This window comes from Triturus cristatus, chromosome 1_1, assembly GCF_964204655.1.
Source record: "Triturus cristatus chromosome 1_1, aTriCri1.1, whole genome shotgun sequence".
In the NCBI taxonomy this organism is placed as follows: Eukaryota; Metazoa; Chordata; class Amphibia; order Caudata; family Salamandridae; genus Triturus; species Triturus cristatus.
Window position 1 is genome coordinate 1120283097 of NC_140579.1, and position 23265 is coordinate 1120306361.

Consider the following 23265-nt stretch of genomic DNA (forward strand, 5'->3'; position numbering starts at 1 on the left):
AGCAGAACTGCTTTAGAGCCAGAGAACCATGTCAGCAGAGCTGCTTTAGAGTCAGAGAACCAGGTCAGCAGAGCTGCTCTAGAGCCTAAGAACCAGGCCAGCAGAGCTGCTCTAGAGCCTAAGAACCAGGTCAGCACAGCTGGTCTAGAGCCAGAGAACCAGGTCAGCAGAGCTGCTTTAGAGCCAGAGAACCAGGTCAGCAGAGCTGCTCTAGAGGCAGAGAACCAGGTCAGCAAAGCTGCTGTAGAGTCAGAGAAACCAGGTCAGCTGATCTGCTTTAGAGGCAGAGAACCTGGTCAGTAGAGCTGCTCTAGAGCCAGAGGACCAGGTCAGCCGAGCTGCTGTAGAGCCAGAGAACCAGGTCAGCAGAGCTGCTCTAGAGCCAGAGAAACCAGGTCAGCAGAGCTGCTTTAGAGGGAGAGAACCAGGTCAGCCGAGATGCTGTAGAGCCAGAGAAACCAGGTCAGCAGAGCTGCTTTAGAGGGAGAGAACCAGGTCAGCAGAGCTGCTTTAGAGGGAGAGAACCAGGTCAGCAGAGCTGCTCTAGAGACAGTGAACCAGGTCAGCAGAGCTGCTGTAGAGCCAGAGAAACCAGGTCAGCAGAGCTGCTTCAGAGGGAGAGAACCAGGTCAGCAGAGCTGCTCTAGAGCCAGAGAAACCAGGTCAGCAAAGCTGCTTTAGAGGGAGAGAACCAGGGCAGCAGAACTGCTTTAGAGCCAGAGAACCATGTCAGCAGAGCTGCTTTAGAGTCAGGCTCTAGAGCAGCTCTGCTGACCTGGCTCTCTAAGAACCAGGCCAGCAGAGCTGCTCTAGAGCCTAAGAACCAGGTCAGCAGAGCTGCTCTAGAGACAGAGAACCAGGTCAGCAGAGCTGCTGTAGAGCCAGAGAAACCAGGTCAGCAGAGCTGCTTTAGTGGGAGAGAACCAGGTCAACAGTGCTGCTCTAGAGCCTAAGAACCAGGTCAGAACAGCTGCTCTAGAGCCTGAGAACCAGGTCATGAGAGCTGATTTAGAGCCAGAGAACCAGGTCAGCAGAGCTGCTTCAGAGCCAGAGTATCCGGTCAGCAGAGCTGCTCTAGATGCAGAGAACCAGGTCAGCAGAGCTGCTCTAGAGGCAGAGAGCCAGGTCAGCAGAGCTGCTTTAGAGGGAGAGAACCAGGTCAGCCGAGCTGCCCTAGAGCCAGAGAAACCAGGTTAACAGAGCTGCTTTAGAGGGAGAGAACCAGGTGAGCCGAGCTGCTGTAGAGCCAGAGAAACCAGGTCAGCAGAGCTGCTTTATAGGGAGAGAACCAGGCCAGCATAACTGCTTTAGAGCCAGAGAACCAGGTCAGCAGAGCTGCTTTAGAGGGAGAGAACCAGGTGAGCAGAGCTGCTCTAGAGCCTAAGAACCAGGTCAGCAGAGCTTCTGTAGAGACAGAGAACCAGGTGAGCAGAGCTGCTGTAGAGCCAGAGAAACCAGTTCAGTAGAGCTGCTTTAGAGGGAGAGAACCAGGTCAGCAGAGCTGCTCTAGAGCCTAAGAACCAGGTCAGAACAGCTGCTCTAGAGCCAGAGAACCAGGTCAGCAGAGCTGCTTTAGAGCCAGAGAACCATGTCAGTAGAGATGCTTCAGAGCCAGAGTATCAGATCAGCAGAGATGCTTTAGAGCCAGAGAACCAGGACAGCAGAGCTGCTGTAGAGGCAGAGAACCAGGTCAGTAGTGCTGCTGTAGAGTCAGAGAAACCAGGTCAGCAGAGCTGCTTTAGAGGGAGAGAACCAGGTCAGCACAGCTGCTCTAGAGCCAAAGAACCAGGTCAGCACAGCTGCTGTAGAGCCAGAGAAACCAGGTCAGCAGAGCTGCTTTAGAGGGAGAGAACCAGGCCAGCAGAACTACTTTAGAGCCAGAGAACCAGGTGAGCAGAGCTGCTTTAGAGGGAGAGAACCAGGTGAGCAGAGCTGCTCTAGAGCCTAAGAACCAGGTCAGCAGAGCTGCTCTAGAGACAGAGAACCAGGTCAGCAGAGCTGCTGTAGAGCCAGAAAAACCAGGTCAGCAGAGCTGCTTTAGAGGGAGAGAACCAGGTCAGCAGAGGTGCTCTAGAGCCTAAGAACCAGGTCAGAACAGCTGCTCTAGAGCCGGAGAACCAGGTCAGCAGAGCTGCTTTAGAGCCAGAGAACCATGTCAGTAGAGCTGCTTCAGAGCCAGAGTATCAGGTCAGCAGAGCTGCTTTAGAGCCATAGAACCAGGTCAGCAGAGCTTCTGTAGAGGCAGAGAACCAGGTCAGCAGAGCTGCTGTAGAGGCAGAGAAACCAGGTCAGCAGAGCTGCTTTAGAGGGAGAGAACCAGATCAGCACAGCTGCTCTAGAGCCAAAGAACCAGGTCAGCATATCTGCTGTAGAGACAGAGAAACCAGGTCAGAAGAGCTGCTTTAGAGGGAGAGAAGCAGGTCAGCAGAGCTGCTTTAGAGCCAGAGAACCAGGTCAGCAGAGCTGCTTTAGAGCCAGAGAACCAGGTCAGCAGAGCTGCTCTAGAGCCAGAGAACCAGGTCAGCAGAACTGCTTTAGAGCCAGAGAACCAGGTCAGCAGAGCTGCTTTAGAGCCAGAGAACCAGGTCAGCAGAGCTGCTCTAGAGCCTAAAAACAGGTCAGGAGAGCTGCTCTAGAGCCTAAGAGCCAGGTCAGCAGAGCTGCACTAGAGCCAGTGAACCAGGTCCGCAGAGCTGCTGTAGAGCCAGAGACACCAGGTCAGCAGAGCTGCTTTAGAGGGAGAGAACCAGGTCAGCAGAGCTGCCCTGGAGCCAGAGAAACCAGGTCAGCAGAGCTGCTTTAGAGGGAGAGAACCAGGTGAGCCGAGCTGCTGTAGAGCCAGAGAAACCAGGTCAGCAGAGCTGCTTTAGAGCGAGAGAACAAGGCCAGCAGAACTGCTTTAGAGTCAGAGAACCAGGTCAGCAGAGCTGCTTTAGAGCCTAAGAACCAGGTCAGCAGAGCTGCTCTAGAGACAGAGAACCAGGTCAGCAGAGCTGCTGTAGAGCCAGAGAAGCCAGGGCAGTAGAGCTGCTTTAGAGGGAGAGAACCAGGTCAGCAGAGCTGCTCTAGAGCCTAAGAACCAGGTCAGAACAGCTGCTCTAGAGCCAGAGAACCAGGTCAGCAGAGCTGCTTTAGAGCCAGAGACCAGGTCAGTAGAGCTGCTTCAGAGCCAGAGTATCAGGTCAGCAGAGCTGCTTTAGAGCCAGAGAACCAGGTCAGCAGAGCTGCTGTAGAGGCAGAGAACCAGGTCAGCAGAGCTGCTGTGGAGTCAGAGAAACCAGGTCAGCAGAGCTGCTTTAGAGGGAGAAAACCAGGTCAGCACAGCTGCTCTAGAGCCAAAGAACCAGGTCAGCAGAGCTGCTGTAGAGCCAGAGAAACTAGGTCAGCAGAGCTGCTTCAGAGGGAGAGAACCAGGCCAGCATAACTGCTTTAGAGCCAGAGAACCAGGTCAGCAGAGCTGCTTTAGAGCCAGAGAACTAGGTCAGCAGAGCTGCTCTAGAGCCTAAGAACCAGGTCAGCAGAACTGCTTTAGAGCCAGAGAACCAGGTCAGCAGAGCTGCTTTAGAGCCGGAGAACCAGGTCAGCAGAGCTGCTCTAGAGCCTAAAAAACAGGTCAGGAGAGCTGCTCTAGAGCCTAAGAACCAGGTCAGCAGAGCCGCTTTAGAGCCAGAGAACCAGGACAGCAGAGCTGCTGTAGAGGCAGAGAACCAGGTCAGTAGAGCTGCTGTAGAGTCAGAGAAACCAGGTCAGCAGAGCTGCTTTAGAGGGAGAGAACCAGGTCAGCACAGCTGCTCTAGAGCCAAAGAACCAGGTCAGCAGAGCTGCTGTAGAGCCAGAGAAACCAGGTCAGCAGAGCTGCTTTAGAGGGAGAGAACCAGGCCAGCAGAACTACTTTAGAGCCAGAGAACCAGGTCAGCAGAGCTGCTTTAGAGGGAGAGAACCAGGTGAGCAGAGCTGCTCTAGAGCCTAAGAACCAGGTCAGCAGAGCTGCTCTAGAGACAGAGAACCAGGTCAGCAGAGCTGCTGTAGAGCCAGAAAAACCAGGTCAGCAGAGCTGCTTTAGAGTCAGAGAAACCAGGTCAGCCGAGCTGCTGTAGAGCCAGAGAGCCAGGTCGGCAGAGCTGCTCTAGAGCCAGAGAATCCAGGTCAGCAGAGCTGTTTTAGAAGGAGAGAACCAGGTCAGCTGAGCTGCTTTAGTGCCAGAGAACCAGGTCAGCAGAGCTGCTTTAGAGCCAGAGAACCAGGTCAGCAGAACTGCTGTAGAGCCAGAGAAACAAGGTCAGCAGAGCTGCTTTAGAGGGAGAGAACCAGTTCAGCAGAGCTGCTTTTGAGCCAGAGAACCAGGTCAGCGAGCTGCTCTAGAGCCTAAGAACCAGGTCAGAACAGCTCCTCTAGAGCCTAAGAACCAGGTCAGCAGAGCTGCTCTAGAGCCAGAGAACCAGATCAGCAGAGCTGCTGTAGAGCCAGAGAAACAAGGTCAGCAGAGCTGCTTTAGAGGGAGAGAACCAGTTCAGCAGAGCTGCTTTTGAGCCAGAGAACCAGGTCAGCGAGCTGCTCTAGAGCCTAAGAACCAGGTCAGCACAGCTCCTCTAGAGCCAGAGAACCAGGTCAGCAGAGCTGCTTTAGAACCAGAGAACCAGGTCAGCAGAGCTGCTCTAGAGGCAGAGAACCAGGTCAGCAAAGCTGCTGTAGAGTCAGAGAAACCAGGTCAGCAGAGCTGCTTTAGAGGGAGAGAGCCAGGCCAGCAGAACTGCTTTAGAGCCAGAGAACCATGTCAGCAGAGCTGCTTTAGAGTCAGAGAGCCAGGTCAGCAGAGCTGCTCTAGAGCCTAAGAACCAGGCCAGCAGAGCTGCTCTAGAGCCTAAGAACCAGGTCAGCAGAGCTGCTTTCGAGGGAGAGAACCAGGTCCACAACGCTGCTCTAGAGCCTAAGAACCAGGTCAGCACAGCTGCTCTAGAGCCAGAGAACCAGGTCAGCAGAGCTGCTTTAGAGCCAGAGAACCAGGTCAGCAGAGCTGCTCTAGAGGCAGAGAACCAGGTCAGCAAAGCTGCTGTAGAGTCAGAGAAACCAGGTCAGCTGATCTGCTTTAGAGGCAGAGAACCTTGTCAGTAGAGCTGCTCTAGAGCCAGAGGACCAGGTCAGCCGAGCTGCTGTAGAGCCAGAGAACCAGGTCAGCAGAGCTGCTCTAGAGCCAGAGAAACCAGGTCAGCAGAGCTGCTTTAGAGGGAGGGAACCAGGTCAGCCGAGATGCTGTAGAGCCAGAGAAACCAGGTCAGCAGAGCTGCTTTAGAGGGAGAGAACCAGGTCAGCAGAGCTGCTCTAGAGCCTAAGAACCAGGTCAGCAGAGCTGCTCTAGAGACAGAGAACCAGGTCAGCAGAGCTGCTGTAGAGCCAGAGAAACCACGTCAGCAGAGCTGCTTCAGAGGGAGAGAACCAGGTCAGCAGAGCTGCTCTAGAGCCAGAGAAACCAGGTCAGCAAAGCTGCTTTAGAGGGAGAGAACCAGGCCAGCAGAACTGCTTTAGAGCCAGAGAACCATGTCAGCAGAGCTGCTTTAGAGTCAGGCTCTAGAGCAGCTCTGCTGACCTGGTTCTCTAAGAACCAGGCCAGCAGAGCTGCTCTAGAGCCTAAGAACCAGGTCAGCAGAGCTGCTCTAGAGACAGAGAACCAGGTCAGCAGAGCTGCTGTAGAGCCAGAGAAACCAGGTCAGCAGAGCTGCTTTAGTGGGAGAGAACCAGGTCAACAGAGCTGCTCTAGAGCCTAAGAACCAAGTCAGAACAGCTGCTCTAGAGCCAGAGAACCAGGTCATGAGAGCTGCTTTAGAGCCAGAGAACCAGGTCAGCAGAGCTGCTTCAGAGCCAGAGTATCCGGTCAGCAGAGCTGCTCTAGAGGCAGAGAACCAGGTCAGCAGAGCTGCTCTAGAGGCAGAGAACCAGGTCAGCAGGGCTGCTTTAGAGGGAGAGAACCAGGTCAGCCGAGCTGCCCTAGAGCCAGAGAAACCAGGTCAACAGAGCTGCTTTAGAGGGAGAGAACCAGGTGAGCCGAGCTGCTGTAGAGCCAGAGAAACCAGGTCAGCAGAGCTGCTTTAGAGGGAGAGAACCAGGCCAGCAGAACTGCTTTAGAGCCAGAGAACCAGGTCAGCAGAGCTGCATTAGAGGGAGAGAACCAGGTGAGCAGAGCTGCTCTAGAGCCTAAGAACCAGGTCAGCAGAGCTTCTCTAGAGACAGAGAACCAGGTGAGCAGAGCTGCTGTAGAGCCAGAGAAACCAGTTCAGTAGAGCTGCTTTAGAAGGAGAGAACCAGGTCAGCAGAGCTGCTCTAGAGCCTAAGAACCAGGTCAGAACAGCTGCTCTAGAGCCAGAGAACCAGGTCAGCAGAGCTGCTTTAGAGCCAGAGAACCAGGTCAGTAGAGATGCTTCAGAGCCAGAGTATCAGATCAGCAGAGCTGCTTTAGAGCCAGAGAACCAGGTCAGCAGAGCTGCTGTAGAGGCAGAGAACCAGGTCAGTAGAGCTAGTGTGGAGTCAGAGAAACCAGTTCAGCAGAGCTGCTTTAGAGGGAGAGAACCAGGTCAGCACAGCTGCTCTAGAGCCAAAGAACCAGGTCAGCAGAGCTGCTTTAGAGCCAGAGAACCAGGTCAGCAGAGCTGCTATAGAGAGAGAGAACCAGGTCAGCAGAGCTGCTTTAGAGGGCGAGAACCAGGCCAGCCGAGTTGCTCTAGAGCCTAAGAACCAGGTCAGCACAGCTCCTCTAGAGCCAGAGAACCAGGTCAGCAGAGCTGCTTTAGAACCAGAGAACCAGGTCAGCAGAGCTGCTCTAGAGGCAGAGAACCAGGTCAGCAAAGCTGCTGTAGAGTCAGAGAAACCAGGTCAGCTGATCTGCTTTAGAGGCAGAGAACCTGGTCAGCAGAGCTGCTCTAGAGCCAGAGGACCAGGTCAGCCGAGCTGCTGTAGAGCCAGAGAACCAGGTCAGCAGAGCTGCTCTAGAGCCAGAGAAACCAGGTCAGCAGAGCTGCTTTAGAGGGAGAGAACAGGTCAGCCGAGATGCTGTAGAGCCAGAGAAACCAGGTCAGCAGAGCTGCTTTAGAGGGAGAGAACCAGGTCAGAGGAGCTGCTTTAGAGGGAGAGAACCAGGTGAGCAGAGCTGCTCTAGAGCCTAAGAACCAGGTCAGCAGAGCTGCTCTAGGGACAGAGAACCAGGTCAGCAGAGCTGCTGTAGAGCCAGAGAAACCAGGTCAGCAGAGCTGCTTTAGAGGGCGAGAACCAGGCCAGCAGAGCTGCTCTAGAGCCAGAGAAACCAGGTCAGCAGAGCTGCTGTAGAGGGAGAGAGCCAGGCCAGCAGAACTGCTTTAGAGCCAGAGAACCATGTCAGCAGAGCTGCTTTCGAGTCAGAGAACCAGGTCAGCAGAGCTGTTCTAGAGCCTAAGAACCAGGCCAGCAGAGCTGCTCTAGAGCCTAAGAACCAGGTCAGCAGAGCTGCTTTCGAGGGAGAGAACCAGGTCCACAACGCTGCTCTAGAGCCTAAGAACCAGGTCAGCACAGCTGCTCTAGAGCCAGAGAACCAGGTCAGCACAGCTGCTTTAGAGCCAGAGAACCAGGTCAGCAGAGCTGCTCTAGAGGCAGAGAACCAGGTCAGCAAAGCTGCTGTAGAGTCAGAGAAACCAGGTCAGCTGATCTGCTTCAGAGGCAGAGAACCTGGTCAGTAGAGCTGCTCTAGAGCCAGAGGACCAGGTCAGCCGAGCTGCTGTAGAGCCAGAGAACCAGGTCAGCAGAGCTGCTCTAGAGCCAGAGAAACCAAGTCAGCAGAGCTGCTTTAGAGGGAGAGAACCAGGTCAGCCGAGATGCTGTAGAGCCAGAGAAACTAGGTCAGCAGAGCTGCTTTAGAGGGAGAGAACCAGGTCAGCAGAGCTGCTTTAGAGGGAGAGAACCAGGTCAGCAGAGCTGCTCTAGAGCCTAAGAACCAGGTCAGCAGAGCTGCTGTAGAGCCAGAGAAACCAGGTCAGCAGAGCTGCTTTAGAGGGAGAGAACCAGGTCAGCAGAGCTGCTTTAGAGTCAGAGAACCAGGTCAGCAGAGCTGCTTTAGAGGGAGAGAACCAGGTCAGCAGAGCTGCTTTAGAGCCAGAGAACCAGGTCAGCCGAGCTGCTCTAGAGCCTAAGAACCAGGTCAGCACAGCTCCTCTAGAGCCAGAGAACCAGGTCAGCAGAGCTGCTTTAGAACCAGAGAACCAGGTCAGCAGAGCTGCTCTAGAGGCAGAGAACCAGGTCAGCAAAGCTGCTGTAGAGTCAGAGAAACCAGGTCAGCTGATCTGCTTTAGAGGCAGAGAACCTGGTCAGCAGAGCTGCTTTAGAGGGAGAGAACCAGGTCAGCCGAGCTGCCCTAGAGCCAGAGAAACCAGGTCAACAGAGCTGCTTTAGAGGGAGAGAACCAGGTGAGCCGAGCTGCTGTAGAGCCAGAGAAACCAGGTCAGCAGAGCTGCTTTAGAGGGAGAGAACCAGGCCAGCAGAACTGCTTTAGAGCCAGAGAACCAGGTCAGCAGAGCTGCTTTAGAGGGAGAGAACCAGGTGAGCAGAGCTGCTCTAGAGCCTAAGAACCAGGTCAGCAGAGCTTCTCTAGAGACAGAGAACCAGGTGAGCAGAGCTGCTGTAGAGCCAGAGAAACCAGTTCAGTAGAGCTGCTTTAGAGGGAGAGAACCAGGTCAGCAGAGCTGCTCTAGAGCCTAAGAACCAGGTCAGAACAGCTGCTCTAGAGCCAGAGAACCAGGTCAGCAGAGCTGCTTTAGAGCCAGAGAACCAGGTCAGTAGAGATGCTTCAGAGCCAGAGTATCAGATCAGCAGAGCTGCTTTAGAGCCAGAGAACCAGGTCAGCAGAGCTGCTGTAGAGGCAGAGAACCAGGTCAGTAGAGCTGCTGTGGAGTCAGAGAAACCAGGTCAGCGGAGCTGCTTTAGAGGGAGAGAACCAGGTCAGCACAGCTGCTCTAGAGCCAAAGAACCAGGTCAGCAGAGCTGCTTTAGAGCCAGAGAACCAGGTCAGCAGAGCTGCTTTAGAGAGAGAGAACCAGGTCAGCAGAGCTGCTTTAGAGGGCGAGAACCAGGCCAGCCGAGTTGCTCTAGAGCCTAAGAACCAGGTCAGCACAGCTCCTCTAGAGCCAGAGAACCAGGTCAGCAGAGCTGCTTTAGAACCAGAGAACCATGTCAGCAGAGCTGCTCTAGAGGCAGAGAACCAGGTCAACAAAGCTGCTGTAGAGTCAGAGAAACCAGGTCAGCTGATCTGCTTTAGAGGCAGAGAACCTGGTCAGCAGAGCTGCTCTAGAGCCAGAGGACCAGGTCAGCCGAGCTGCTGTAGAGCCAGAGAACCAGGTCAGCAGAGCTGCTCTAGAGCCAGAGAAACCAGGTCAGCAGAGCTGCTGTAGAGCCAGAGAAACCAGGTCAGCAGAGCTGCTTTAGAGGGAGAGAACCAGGTCAGAGGAGCTGCTTTAGAGGGAGAGAACCAGGTGAGCAGAGCTGCTCTAGAGCCTAAGAACCAGGTCAGCAGAGCTGCACTAGAGACAGAGAACCAGGTCAGCAGAGCTGCTCTAGAGCCAGAGAAACCAGGTCAGCAGAGCTGCTTTAGAGGGAGAGAACCAGGTCAGAGGAGCTGCTTTAGAGGGAGAGAACCAGGTGAGCAGAGCTGCTCTAGAGCCTAAGAACCAGGTCAGCAGAGCTGCTCTAGGGACAGAGAACCAGGTCAGCAGAGCTGCTGTAGAGCCAGAGAAACCAGGTCAGCAGAGCTGCTTTAGAGGGCGAGAACCAGGCCAGCAGAGCTGCTCTAGAGCCAGAGAAACCAGGTCAGCAGAGCTGCTTTAGAGGGAGAGAGCCAGGCCAGCAGAACTGCTTTAGAGCCAGAGAAAAATGTCAGCAGAGCTGCTTTAGAGTCAGAGAACCAGGTCAGCAGAGCTGCTCTAGAGCCTAAGAACAAGGCCAGCAGAGCTGCTCTAGAGCCTATGAACCAGGTCAGCAGAGCTGCTTTAGAGGGAGAGAACCAGGTCCACAACGCTGCTCTAGAGCCTAAGAACCAGGTCAGCACAGCTGCTCTAGAGCCAGAGAACCAGGTCAGCACAGCTGCTTTAGAGCCAGAGAACCAGGTCAGCAGAGCTGCTCTAGAGGCAGAGAACCAGGTCAGCAAAGCTGCTGTAGAGTCAGAGAAACCAGGTCAGCTGATCTGCTTTAGAGGCAGAGAACCTGGTCAGTAGAGCTGCTCTAGAGCCAGAGGACCAGGTCAGCCGAGCTGCTGTAGAGCCAGAGAACCAGGTCAGCAGAGCTGCTCTAGAGCCAGAGAAACCAAGTCAGCAGAGCTGCTTTAGAGGGAGAGAACCAGGTCAGCCGAGATGCTGTAGAGCCAGAGAAACCAGGTCAGCAGAGCTGCTTTAGAGGGAGAGAACCAGGTCAGCAGAGCTGCTTTAGAGGGAGAAAACCAGGTCAGCAGAGCTGCTCTAGAGCCTAAGAACCAGGTCAGCAGAGCTGCTGTAGAGCCAGAGAAACCAGGTCAGCAGAGCTGCTTTAGAGGGAGAGAACCAGGTCAGCAGAGCTGCTTTAGAGTCAGAGAACCAGGTCAGCAGAGCTGCTTTAGAGGGAGAGAACCAGGTCAGCAGAGCTGCTTTAGAGCCAGAGAACCAGGTCAGCCGAGCTGCTCTAGAGCCTAAGAACCAGGTCAGCACAGCTCCTCTAGAGCCAGAGAACCAGGTCAGCAGAGCTGCTTTAGAACCAGAGAACCAGGTCAGCAGAGCTGCTCTAGAGGCAGAGAACCAGGTCAGCAAAGCTGCTGTAGAGTCAGAGAAACCAGGTCAGCTGATCTGCTTTAGAGGCAGAGAACCTGGTCAGCAGAGCTGCTCTAGAGCCAGAGGACCAGGTCAGCCGAGCTGCTGTAGAGCCAGAGAACCTGGTCAGCAGAGCTGCTTTAGAGGGAGAGAACAGGTCAGCCGAGATGCTGTAGAGCCAGAGAAACCAGGTCAGCAGAGCTGCTTTAGAGGGAGAGAACCAGGTCAGCAGAGCTGCTTTAGAGGGAGAGAACCAGGTGAGCAGAGCTGCTCTAGAGCCTAAGAACCAGGTCAGAACAGCTGCTCTAGAGCCAGAGAACCAGGTCAGCAGAGCTGCTTTAGAGCCAGAGAACCAGGTCAGTAGAGATGCTTCAGAGCCAGAGTATCAGATCAGCAGAGCTGCTTTAGAGCCAGAGAACCAGGTCAGCAGAGCTGCTGTAGAGCCAGAGAACCAGGTCAGCAGAGCTGCTCTAGAGGGAGAGAACCAGGTCAGCAGAGCTGCTCTAGAGGGAGAGAACCAGGTCAGAGGAGCTGCTTTAGAGGGAGAGAACCAGGTCAGCAGAGCTGCTCTAGAGCCTAAGAACCAGGTCAGAACAGCTGCTCTAGAGCCAGAGAACCAGGTCAGCAGAGCTGCTTTAGAGCCAGAGAACCAGGTCAGTAGAGATGCTTCAGAGCCAGAGTATCAGATCAGCAGAGCTGCTTTAGAGCCAGAGAACCAGGTCAGCAGAGCTGCTGTAGAGGCAGAGAACCAGGTCAGTAGAGCTGCTGTGGAGTCAGAGAAACCAGGTCAGCGGAGCTGCTTTAGAGGGAGAGAACCAGGTCAGCACAGCTGCTCTAGAGCCAAAGAACCAGGTCAGCAGAGCTGCTTTAGAGCCAGAGAACCAGGTCAGCAGAGCTGCTTTAGAGAGAGAGAACCAGGTCAGCAGAGCTGCTTTAGAGGGCGAGAACCAGGCCAGCCGAGTTGCTCTAGAGCCTAAGAACCAGGTCAGCACAGCTCCTCTAGAGCCAGAGAACCAGGTCAGCAGAGCTGCTTTAGAACCAGAGAACCAGGTCAGCAGAGCTGCTCTAGAGGCAGAGAACCAGGTCAACAAAGCTGCTGTAGAGTCAGAGAAACCAGGTCAGCTGATCTGCTTTAGAGGCAGAGAACCTGGTCAGCAGAGCTGCTCTAGAGCCAGAGGACCAGGTCAGCCGAGCTGCTGTAGAGCCAGAGAACCAGGTCAGCAGAGCTGCTCTAGAGCCAGAGAAACCAGGTCAGCAGAGCTGCTGTAGAGCCAGAGAAACCAGGTCAGCAGAGCTGCTTTAGAGGGAGAGAACCAGGTCAGAGGAGCTGCTTTAGAGGGAGAGAACCAGGTGAGCAGAGCTGCTCTAGAGCCTAAGAACCAGGTCAGCAGAGCTGCTCTAGAGACAGAGAACCAGGTCAGCAGAGCTGCTCTAGAGCCAGAGAAACCAGGTCAGCAGAGCTGCTTTAGAGGGAGAGAACCAGGTCAGAGGAGCTGCTTTAGAGGGAGAGAACCAGGTGAGCAGAGCTGCTCTAGAGCCTAAGAACCAGGTCAGCAGAGCTGCTCTAGGGACAGAGAACCAGGTCAGCAGAGCTGCTGTAGAGCCAGAGAAACCAGGTCAGCAGAGCTGCTTTAGAGGGCGAGAACCAGGCCAGCAGATCTGCTCTAGAGCCAGAGAAACCAGGTCAGCAGAGCTGCTTTAGAGGGAGAGAGCCAGGCCAGCAGAACTGCTTTAGAGCCAGAGAACCATGTCAGCAGAGCTGCTTTAGAGTCAGAGAACCAGGTCAGCAGAGCTGCTCTAGAGCCTAAGAACAAGGCCAGCAGAGCTGCTCTAGAGCCTATGAACCAGGTCAGCAGAGCTGCTTTAGAGGGAGAGAACCAGGTCCACAACGCTGCTCTAGAGCCTAAGAACCAGGTCAGCACAGCTGCTCTAGAGCCAGAGAACCAGGTCAGCACAGCTGCTTTAGAGCCAGAGAACCAGGTCAGCAGAGCTGCTCTAGAGGCAGAGAACCAGGTCAGCAAAGCTGCTGTAGAGTCAGAGAAACCAGGTCAGCTGATCTGCTTTAGAGGCAGAGAACCTGGTCAGTAGAGCTGCTCTAGAGCCAGAGGACCAGGTCAGCCGAGCTGCTGTAGAGCCAGAGAACCAGGTCAGCAGAGCTGCTCTAGAGCCAGAGAAACCAAGTCAGCAGAGCTGCTTTAGAGGGAGAGAACCAGGTCAGCCGAGATGCTGTAGAGCCAGAGAAACCAGGTCAGCAGAGCTGCTTTAGAGGGAGAGAACCAGGTCAGCAGAGCTGCTTTAGAGGGAGAGAACCAGGTCAGCAGAGCTGCTCTAGAGCCTAAGAACCAGGTCAGCAGAGCTGCTGTAGAGCCAGAGAAACCAGGTCAGCAGAGCTGCTTTAGAGGGAGAGAACCAGGTCAGCAGAGCTGCTTTAGAGTCAGAGAACCAGGTCAGCAGAGCTGCTTTAGAGGGAGAGAACCAGGTCAGCAGAGCTGCTTTAGAGCCAGAGAACCAGGTCAGCCGAGCTGCTCTAGAGCCTAAGAACCAGGTCAGCACAGCTCCTCTAGAGCCAGAGAACCAGGTCAGCAGAGCTGCTTTAGAACCAGAGAACCAGGTCAGCAGAGCTGCTCTAGAGGCAGAGAACCAGGTCAGCAAAGCTGCTGTAGAGTCAGAGAAACCAGGTCAGCTGATCTGCTTTAGAGGCAGAGAACCTGGTCAGCAGAGCTGCTCTAGAGCCAGAGGACCAGGTCAGCCGAGCTGCTGTAGAGCCAGAGAACCTGGTCAGCAGAGCTGCTTTAGAGGGAGAGAACAGGTCAGCCGAGATGCTGTAGAGCCAGAGAAACCAGGTCAGCAGAGCTGCTTTAGAGGGAGAGAACCAGGTCAGAGGAGCTGCTTTAGAGGGAGAGAACCAGGTGAGCAGAGCTGCTCTAGAGCCTAAGAACCAGGTCAGCAGAGCTGCTCTAGAGACAGAGAACCAGGTCAGCAGAGCTGCTCTAGAGCCAGAGAAACCAGGTCAGCAGAGCTGCTTTAGAGGGAGAGAGCCAGGCCAGCAGAACTGCTTTAGAGCCAGAGAACCATGTCAGCAGAGCTGCTTTAGTGTCAGAGAACCAGGTCAGCAGAGCTGCTCTAGAGCCTAAGAACCAGGCCAGCAGAGCTGCTCTAGAGATTAAGAACCAGGTCAGCAGAGCTGCTTTCGAGGGAGAGAACCAGGTCCACAACGCTGCTCTAGAGCCTAAGAACCAGGTCAGCACAGCTGCTCTAGAGCCAGAGAACCAGGTCAGCAGAGCTGCTTTAGAGCCAGAGAACCAGGTCAGCAGAGCTGCTCTAGAGGCAGAGAACCAGGTCAGCAAAGCTGCTGTAGAGTCAGAGAAACCAGGTCAGCTGATCTGCTTTAGAGGCAGAGAACCTGGTCAGTAGAGCTGCTCTAGAGCCAGAGGACCAGGTCAGCCGAGCTGCTGTAGAGCCAGAGAACCAGGTCAGCAGAGCTGCTCTAGAGCCAGAGAAACCAGGTCAGCAGAGCTGCTTTAGAGGGAGAGAACCAGGTCAGCCGAGATGCTGTAGAGCCAGAGAAACCAGGTCAGCAGAGCTGCTTTAGAGGGAGAGAACCAGGTCAGCAGAGCTTCTTTAGAGGGAGAGAACCAGGTCAGCAGAGCTGCTCTAGAGCCTAAGAACCAGGTCTGCAAAGCTGCTCTAGAGACAGAGAACCAGGTCAGCAGAGCTGCTGTAGAGCCAGAGAAACCAGGTCAGCAGAGCTGCTTCAGAGGGAGAGAACCAGGTCAGCAGAGCTGCTCTAGAGCCAGAGAAACCAGGTCAGCAAAACTGCTTTAGAGGGAGAGAACCAGGCCAGCAGAACTGCTTTAGAGCCAGAGAACCATGTCAGCAGAGCTGCTTTAGAGTCAGGCTCTAGAGCAGCTCTGCTGACCTGGTTCTCTAAGAACCAGGCCAGCAGAGCTGCTCTAGAGCCAGAGAACCAGGTCATGAGAGCTGCTTTAGAGCCAGAGAACCAGGTCAGCAGAGCTGCTTCAGAGCCAGAGTATCCGGTCAGCAGAGCTGCTCTAGAGGCAGAGAACCAGGTCAGCAGAGCTGCTCTAGAGGCAGAGAACCAGGTCAGCAGAGCTGCTTTAGAGGGAGAGAACCAGGTCAGCCGAGCTGCCCTAGAGCCAGAGAAACCAGGTCAACAGAGCTGCTTTAGAGGGAGAGAACCAGGTGAGCCGAGCTGCTGTAGAGCCAGAGAAACCAGGTCAGCAGAGCTGCTTTAGAGGGAGAGAACCAGGCCAGCAGAACTGCTTTAGAGCCAGAGAACCAGGTCAGCAGAGCTGCTTTAGAGGGAGAGAACCAGGTGAGCAGAGCTGCTCTAGAGCCTAAGAACCAGGTCAGCAGAGCTTCTCTAGAGACAGAGAACCAGGTGAGCAGAGCTGCTGTAGAGCCAGAGAAACCAGTTCAGTAGAGCTGCTTTAGAGGGAGAGAAGCAGGTCAGCAGAGCTGCTCTAGAGCCTAAGAACCAGGTCAGAACAGCTGCTCTAGAGCCAGAGAACCAGGTAAGCAGAGCTGCTTTAGAGCCAGAGAACCAGGTCAGTAGAGATGCTTCAGAGCCAGAGTATCAGATCAGCAGAGCTGCTTTAGAGCCAGAGAACCAGGTCAGCAGAGCTGCTGTAGAGGCAGAGAACCAGGTCAGTAGAGCTGCTGTGGAGTCAGAGAAACCAGGTCAGCAGAGCTGCTTTAGAGGGAGAGAACCAGGTCAGCACAGCTGCTCTAGAGCCAAAGAACCAGGTCAGCAGAGCTGCTGTAGAGCCAGAGAAACCAGGTCAGCAGAGCTGCTTTAGAGGGAGAGAACCAGGTCAGCAGAGCTGCTTTAGAGCCAGAGAACCAGGTCTGCAGAGCTGCTTTAGAGGGAGAGAACCAGGTCAGCAGAGCTGCTTTAGTGGGAGAGAACCAGGTCAACAGAGCTGCTCTAGAGCCTAAGAACCAGGTCAGAACAGCTGCTCTAGAGCCAGAGAACCAGGTCATGAGAGCTGCTTTAGAGCCAGAGAACCAGGTCAGCAGAGCTGCTTCAGAGCCAGAGTATCCGGTCAGCAGAGCTGCTCTAGAGGCAGAGAACCAGGTCAGCAGAGCTGCTCTAGAGGCAGAGAACCAGGTCAGCAGAGCTGCTTTAGAGGGAGAGAACCAGGTCAGCCGAGCTTCCCTAGAGCCAGAGAAACCAGGTCAACAGAGCTGCTTTAGAGGGAGAGAACCAGGTGAGCCGAGCTGCTGTAGAGCCAGAGAAACCAGGTCAGCAGAGCTGCTTTAGAGGGAGAGAACCAGGCCAGCAGAACTGCTTTAGAGCCAGAGAACCAGGTCAGCAGAGCTGCTTTAGAGGGAGAGAACCAGGTGAGCAGAGCTGCTCTAGAGCCTAAGAACCAGGTCAGCAGAGCTTCTCTAGAGACAGAGAACCAGGTGAGCAGAGCTGCTGTAGAGCCAGAGAAACCAGTTCAGTAGAGCTGCTTTAGAGGGAGAGAAGCAGGTCAGCAGAGCTGCTCTAGAGCCTAAGAACCAGGTCAGAACAGCTGCTCTAGAGCCAGAGAACCAGGTAAGCAGAGCTGCTTTAGAACCAGAGAACCAGGTCAGTAGAGATGCTTCAGAGCCAGAGTATCAGATCAGCAGAGCTGCTTTAGAGCCAGAGAACCAGGTCAGCAGAGCTGCTGTAGAGGCAGAGAACCAGGTCAGTAGAGCTGCTGTGGAGTCAGAGAAACCAGGTCAGCAGAGCTGCTTTAGAGGGAGAGAACCAGGTCAGCACAGCTGCTCTAGAGCCAAAGAACCAGGTCAGCAGAGCTGCTGTAGAGCCAGAGAAACCAGGTCAGCAGAGCTGCTTTAGAGGGAGAGAACCAGGTCAGCAGAGCTGCTTTAGAGCCAGAGAACCAGGTCTGCAGAGCTGCTTTAGAGGGAGAGAACCAGGTCAGCAGAGCTGCTTTAGAGCCAGAGAACCAGGTCAGCCGAGCTGCTCTAGAGCCTAAGAACCAGGTCAGCACAGCTCCTCTAGAGCCAGAGAACCAGGTCAGCAGAACTGCTTTAGAACCAGAGAACCAGGTCAGCAGAGCTGCTCTAGAGGCAGAGAACCAGGTCAGCAAAGCTGCTGTAGAGTCAGAGAAACCAGGTCAGCTGATCTGCTTTAGAGGCAGAGAACCTGGTCAGCAGAGCTGCTCTAGAGCCAGAGGACCAGGTCAGCCGAGCTGCTGTAGAGCCAGAGAACCAGGTCAGCAGAGCGGCTCTAGAGCCAGAGAAACCAGGTCAGCAGAGCTGCTTTAGAGGGAGAGAACCAGGTCAGCCGAGATGCTGTAGAGCCAGAGAAACCAGGTCAGCAGAGCTGCTTTAGAGGGAGAGAACAAGGTCAGAGGAGCTGCTTTAGAGGGAGAGAACCAGGTGAGCAGAGCTGCTCTAGAGCCTAAGAACCAGGTCAGCAGAGCTGCTCTAGAGACAGAGAACCAGGTCAGCAGAGCTGCTGTAGAGCCAGAGCAACCAGGTCAGCAGAGCTGCTTTAGAGGGCGAGAACCAGGCCAGCAGAGCTGCTCTAGAGCCAGAGAAACCAGGTCAGCAGAGCTGCTTTAGAGGGAGAGAGCCAGGCCAGCAGAACTGCTTTAGAGCCAGAGAACCATGTCAGCAGAGCTGCTTTAAAGTCAGAGAACCAGGTCAGCAGAGCTGCTCTAGAGCCTAAGAACCAGGCCAGCAGACCTGCTCTAGAGCCTAAGAACCAGGTCAGCAGAGCTGCTTTCGAGGGAGAGAACCAGGTCCACAGCGCTGCTCTAGAGCCTAGGAACCAGGTCAGCACAGCTGCTCTAGAGCCAGAGAACCAGGTCAGCAGAGCTGCTTTAGAGCCTGAGAACCAGGTCAGCAGAGCTGCTCTAGAGGCAGAGAACCAGGTCAGCAAAGCTGCTGTAGAGTCAGAGAAACCAGGTCAGCTGATCTGCTTTAGAGGCAGAGAACCTGGTCAGTAGAGCTGCTCTAGAGCCAGAGAAACCAGGTCAGCAGAGCTGCTTTAGAGGGAGAGAACCAGGTCAGCCGAGATGCTGTAGAGCCAGAGAAACCAGGTCAGCAGAGCTGCTCTAGAGATAGAGAACCAGGTCAGCAGAGCTGCTGTAGAGCCAGAGAAACCAGGTCAGCAGAGCTGCTTCAGAGGGAGAGAACCAGGTCAGCAGAGCTGCTCTAGAGCCAGAGAAACCAGGTCAGCAGAGCTGCTTTAGAGGGAGAGAACAAGGCCAGCAGAACTGCTTTAGAGCCAGAGAACCAGGTCAGCAGAGCTGCTTTAGAGCCTAAGAACCAGGTGAGCAGAGCTGCTCTAGAGCCTAAGAACCAGGTCAGTAGAGCTGCTCTAGAGACAGAGAACCAGGTCAGCAGAGCTGCTGTAGAGCCAGAGAAACCAGGTCAGTAGAGCTGCTTTAGAGGGAGAGAAACAGGTCAGCAGAGCTGCTCTAGAGCCTAAGAACCAGGTCAGAACAGCTGCTCTAGAGCCAGAGAAACAGGTCAGCAGAGCTGCTTTAGAGCCAGAGACCAGGTCAGTAGAGCTGCTTCAGAGCCAGAGTATCAGGTCAGCAGAGCTGCTTTAGAGCCAGAGAACCAGGTCAGCAGAGCTGCTGTAGAGGCAGAGAACCAGGTCAGCAGAGCTGCTGTGGAGTCAGAGAAACCAGGTCAGCAGAGCTGCTTTAGAGGGAGAGAACCAGGTCAGCACAGCTGCTCTAGAGCCAAAGAACCAGGTCAGCAGAGCTGCTGTAGAGCCAGAGAAACTAGGTCAGCAGAGCTGCTTTAGAGGGAGAGAACCAGGCCAGCAGAATTGCTTTAGAGCCAGAGAACCAGGTCAGCAGAGCTGCTTTAGAGCCAGAGAACCAGGTCAGCAGAGCTGCTCTAGAGCCTAAGAACCAGGTCAGCAGAACTGCTTTAGAGCCAGAGAACCAGGTCAGCAGAGCTGCTTTAAAGCCAGAGAACCAGTTCAGCAGAGCTGCTCTAGAGCCTAAAAAACAGGTCAGGAGAGCTGCTCTAGAGCCTAAGAACCAGGTCAGCAGAGCTGCACTAGAGCCAGAGAACCAGGTCGGCAGAGCTGCTGTAGAGCCAGAGACACCAGGTCAGCAGAGCTGCTTTAGAGCCAGAGAACCAGGTCAGCAGAGCTGCTTTAGAGCCAGAGAAGCAGGTCAGCAGAGCTGCTGTAGAGTCAGAGAAACCAGGTCAGCCGAGCTGCTGTAGAGCCAGAGAGCCAGGTCAGCAGAGCTGCTCTAGAGCCAGAGAATCCAGGTCAGCAGAGCTGTTTTAGAAGGAGAGAACCAGGTCAGCTGAGCTGCTTTAGTGCCAGAGAACCAGGTCAGCAGAGCTGCTGTAGAGCCAGAGAAACTAGGTCAGCAGAGCTGCTTTAGAGGGAGAGAACCAGGCCAGCAGAATTGCTTTAGAGCCAGAGAACCAGGTCAGCAGAGCTGCTTTAGAGCCAGAGAACCAGGTCAGCAGAGCTGCTCTAGAGCCTAAGAACCAGGTCAGCAGAACTGCTTTAGAGCCAGAGAACCAGGTCAGCAGAGCTGCTTTAAAGCCAGAGAACCAGTTCAGCAGAGCTGCTCTAGAGCCTAAAAAACAGGTCAGGAGAGCTGCTCTAGAGCCTAAGAACCAGGTCAGCAGAGCTGCACTAGAGCCAGAGAACCAGGTCGGCAGAGCTGCTGTAGAGCCAGAGACACCAGGTCAGCAGAGCTGCTTTAGAGCCAGAGAACCAGGTCAGCAGAGCTGCTTTAGAGCCAGAGAAGCAGGTCAGCAGAGCTGCTGTAGAGTCAGAGAAACCAGGTCAGCCGAGCTGCTGTAGAGCCAGAGAGCCAGGTCAGCAGAGCTGCTCTAGAGCCAGAGAATCCAGGTCAGCAGAGCTGTTTTAGAAGGAGAGAACCAGGTCAGCTGAGCTGCTTTAGTGCCAGAGAACCAGGTCAGCAGAGCTGCTTTAGAGTCAGAGAACCAGGTCAGCAGAACTGCTCTAGAGCCTAAGAACCAGGTCAGCAGAGCTGCTCTAGAGCCAGAGAACCAGATCAGCAGAGCTGCTGTAGAGCCAGAGAAACAAGGTCAGCAGAGCTGCTTTATAGGGAGAGAACCAGGTCAGCAGAGCTGCTTTAGAGGGAGAGAACCAGGTCAGCAGAGCTGCTCTAGAGCCTAAGAACCAGGTCAGCAGAGCTGCTTTAGAGACAGAGAACCAGGTCAGCAGAGCTGCTCTAGAGCCTAAGAACCAGGCCAGCAGAGCTGCTCTAGAGCCTAAGAACCAGGTCAGCAGAGCTGCTCTAGAGACAGAGAACTAGGTCAGCAGAGCTGCTGTACAGCCAGAGAAACCAGGTCAGCAGAGCTGCTTTAGAGGGAGAGAACCAGGTCAGTAGAGCTGCTCTAGAGCCTAAGAACTAGGTCAGAACAGCTGCTCTAGAGCCAGAGAACCAGGTCAGCAGAGCTGCTTTAGAGCCAGAGAACCAGGTCAGCAGAGCTGCTTCAAAGCCAGAGTACCAGGTCAGCAGAGCTGCTTTAGAGCCAGAGAACCAGGTCAGCAGAGCTGCTCTAGAGGCAGAGAAACCAGGTCAGCAGAGCTGCTTTAGAGGGAGAGAACCAGGTCAGCAGAGCTGCTCTAGAGCCTAAGAACCAGGTCAGAACAGCTGCTCTAGAGCCAGAGAACCAGGTCAGCAGAGCTGCTTTAGAGCCAGAGACCAGGTCAGTAGAGCTGCTTCAGAGCCAGAGTATCAGGTCAGCAGAGCTGCTTTAGAGCCAGAGAACCAGGTCAGCAGAGCTGCTGTAGAGGCAGAGAACCAGGTCAGCAGAGCTGCTGTGGAGTCAGAGAAACCAGGTCAGCAGAGCTGCTTTAGAGGGAGAGAACCAGGTCAGCACAGCTGCTCTAGAGCCAAAGAACCAGGTCAGCAGAGCTGCTGTAGAGCCAGAGAAACTAGGTCAGCAGAGCTGCTTTAGAGGGAGAGAACCAGGCCAGCAGAACTGCTTTAGAGCCAGAGAACCAGGTCAGCAGAGCTGCTTTAGAGCCAGAGAACCAGGTCAGCAGAGCTGCTCTAGAGCCTAAGAACCAGGTCAGCAGAACTGCTTTAGAGCCAGAGAACCAGGTCAGCAGAGCTGCTTTAGAGCCAGAGAACCAGGTCAGCAGAGCTGCTCTAGAGCCTAAAAAATAGGTCAGGAGAGCTGCTCTAGAGCCTAAGAACCAGGTCAGCAGAGCTGCACTAGAGCCAGAGTACCAGGTCGGCAGAGCTGCTGTAGAGCCAGAGACACCAGGTCAGCAGAGCTGCTTTCGAGGGAGAGAACCATGTCCACAAAGCTGCTCTAGAGCCTAAGAACCAGGTCAGCACAGCTGCTCTAGAGCCAGAGAACCAGGTCAGCAGAGCTGCTTTAGAGCCAGAGAACCAGGTCAGCAGAGCTGCTTTAGAGCCAGAGAACCAGGTCAGCAGAGCTGGTGTAGAGTCAGAGAAACCAGGTCAGCCGAGCTGCTGTAGAGCCAGAGAGCCAGGTCGGCACAGCTGCTCTAGAGCCAGAGAATCCAGGTCAGCAGAGCTGTTTTAGAAGGAGAGAACCAGATCAGCTGAGCTGCTTTAGTGCAAGAGAACCAGGTCAGCAGAGCTGCTTTAGAGCCAGAGAACCAGGTCAGCAGAACTGCTCTAGAGCCTAAGAACCAGGTCAGCAGAGCTGCTCTAGAGCCAGAGAAACAAGGTCAGCAGAGCTGCTTTAGAGGGAGAGAACCAGGTCAGCAAAGCTGCTGTAGAGTCAGAGAAACCAGGTCAGCTGATCTGCTTTAGAGGCAGAGAACCTGGTCAGCAGAGCTGCTCTAGAGCCAGAGGACCAGGTCAGCCGAGCTGCTGTAGAGCCAGAGAACCAGGTCAGCAGAGCTGCTCTAGAGCCAGAGAAACCAGGTCAGCAGAGTGCTTTAGAGGGAGAGAACCAGGTCAGCCGAGATGCTGTAGAGCCAGAGAAACCAGGTGAGCAGAGCTGCTTTAGAGGGAGAGAACCAGGTCAGAGGACCTGCTTTATAGGGAGAGAACCAGGTGAGCAGAGCTGCTCTAGAGCCTAAGAACCAGGTCAGCAGAGCTGCTCTAGAGACAGAGAACCAGGTCAGCAGAGCTGCTGTAGAGCCAGAGAAACCAGGTCAGCAGAGCTGCTTTAGAGGGCGAGAACCAGGCCAGCAGAGCTGCTCTAGAGACAGAGAACCAGGTCAGCAGAGCTGCTGTAGAACCAGAGAAACCAGTTCAGTAGAGCTGCTTTAGAGGGAGAGAACCAGGTCAGCAGAGCTGCTCTAGAGCCTAAGAACTAGGTCAGAACAGCTGCTCTAGAGCCAGAGAACCAGATCAGCAGAGCTGTTTTAGAGCCAGAGAACCAGGTCAGCAGAGCTGCTCTAGAGCCAAAGAACCAGGTCAGCAGAGCTGCTGTAGAGCCAGAGAAACCAGGTCAGCAGAGCTGCTTTAGAGGGAGAGAACCAGGTCAGCAGAGCTGCTTTAGAGCCAGAGAACCAGGTCAGCAGAGCTGCTTTAGAGGGAGAGAACCAGGTCAGCAGAGCTGCTTTAGAGCCAGAGAACCAGGTCAGCCGAGCTGCTCTAGAGCCTAAGAACCAGGTCAGCACAGCTCCTCTAGAGCCAGAGAACCAGGTCAGCAGAGCTGCTTTAGAACCAGAGAACCAGGTCAGCAGAGCTGCTCTAGAGGCAGAGAACCAGGTCAGCAAAGCTGCTGTAGAGTCAGAGAAACCAGGTCAGCTGATCTGCTTTAGAGGCAGAGAACCTGGTCAGCAGAGCTGCTCTAGAGCCAGAGGACCAGGTCAGCCGAGCTGCTGTAGAGCCAGAGAACCAGGTCAGCAGAGCTGCTCTAGAGCCAGAGAAACCAGGTCAGCAGAGCTGCTTTAGAGGGAGAGAACCAGGTCAGCCGAGATGCTGTAGAGCCAGTGAAACCAGGTCAGCAGAGCTGCTTTAGAGGGAGAGAACCAGGTCAGAGGAGCTGCTTTAGAGAGAGAGAACCAGGTCAGCAGAGCTGCTCTAGAGACAGAGAACCAGGTCAGCAGAGCTGCTGTAGAGCCAGAGAAACCAGGTCAGCAGAGCTGCTTTAGAGGGTGAGAACCAGTCCAGCAGAGCTGCTCTAGAGCCAGAGAAACCAGGTCAGCAGAGCTGCTTTAGAGGGAGAGAGCCAGGCCAGCAGAACTGCTTTAGAGCCAGAGAACCATGTCAGCAGAGCTGCTTTAGAGTCAGAGAACCAGGTCAGCAGAGCTGCTCTAGAGCCTAAGAACCAGGCCAGCAGAGCTGCTCTAGAGCCTAAGAACCAGGTCAGCACAGCTGGTCTAGAGCCAGAGAACCAGGTCAGCAGAGCTGCTTTAGAGCCAGAGAACCAGGTCAGCAGAGCTGCTCTAGAGGCAGAGAACCAGGTCAGCAAAGCTGCTGTAGAGTCAGAGAAACCAGGTCAGCTGATCTGCTTTAGAGGCAGAGAACCTCGTCAGTAGAGCTGCTCTAGAGCCAGAGGACCAGGTCAGCCGAGC